This window comes from Haliaeetus leucocephalus, unplaced genomic scaffold (assembly GCF_000737465.1).
Source record: "Haliaeetus leucocephalus isolate CR32 unplaced genomic scaffold, Haliaeetus_leucocephalus-4.0 Scaffold944, whole genome shotgun sequence".
NCBI classification, from domain to species: domain Eukaryota; kingdom Metazoa; phylum Chordata; class Aves; order Accipitriformes; family Accipitridae; genus Haliaeetus; species Haliaeetus leucocephalus.
The window spans coordinates 2,465,516-2,466,748 of NW_010973380.1; positions in this window are offsets into that span (position 1 = coordinate 2,465,516).

A 1,233-nucleotide genomic window follows, 5' to 3' on the forward strand; every position below is an offset into this window, starting at 1 on the left:
TTGGCACTGCATGCACCCAATGTTCATATCATGCAGCACTAAGTCTGAGTCAAGTATGTCCTCAAAACAGTATTAACAGCTACTTTTACTAAAACACTGTGTAGACTTGTATTATGTTCCTTCCTTTCAAATTTTTATATTTGAATTCCACATCAGATTTTCTATTTTGGTTAGGATAGCTATTAAGCTAACTAGGCATTTGGGTCATATTGCTCACCCTTTTCAAAAATGGCACAAAGCAGCCCATTTATCACTTGTTTCACCTCCTAATTTTAAGGCAAGATACAAATACACCAGAGTATTGGCAAGCCATAGATCAGCATCAGTTGGATAGGCAGAAGCATCAGAGAACACCAGTGACCAAAGCTCGCATTTCTCATGGCATTTCCAGGATGGAAACTGCAGCAACTGTGGACTTTCAAAGTACCCGATCTCAAGTTTTCTGGTCCTGCTGAACTTTATGTGCGTACCCACCAAGGAGGAGGTGTGGAACCTCCTCCCGACTATGGAGAGGCAGGGTAAGGCATGACCCCTTCCCTCAGGCCCAGCAGAAACCTCCCTGAGCAGCTCTCCGCTCCACATCCCTGCGGGTACCCCACCGCCTCCGTCGCTTAACCGGCCTGACCGCTGGGGCTAGGACCGCTCACAGTCTCTGCTTGAAATCAGCTTTCCCTGTCATGTTTACACCACCAGATTTAGGCCCCTGGGGTCGATGCGGGCAGAGGAGGGAGGGCAGGGGCAGCCGGGCGCAGGCCTCGGGGGTGCTGATGTCAGACGCGGTGGCTGAGGTGAGGGCGGCAGCAGGTCACCTTAAGTCAGAAGGAAGGGTAACTAGCTCGGCGGGGGCCGGTCGTGCCGGTGACCGGGCTGCAGCCGGCGAGAAGGAACGGAGGCGCCGCCGGTGCGGCTGAGGGGGCCGAGGGCCGCCGTCCCCCCTCACCCGCCGCCCGCGGCCGCCTCCGCACCTCACGCTCGAGGCCGAGGCACGCCGCCCGCTGCCTCGCGCAAGGCCAAGCCCCGATTGGCTCCCCCTGCCACTGGGGGCGGGATCGGGAGAGAGCCGCGGCCAATCCGCTCCGCGGTGCTGTTTCCCGGGTGGGGAGGTGGGGTGTCCCCGCCCGCGCGAGCGGGGCTTGTGCGCAGGCGCGCCGGGACGGTGACGGTCAGGGGCGGCGGCGGGCGGACGGGCGCGCGCGCGTGTGTGTGAGGGAGAGCGAGGGAGCGAGCGGGCCA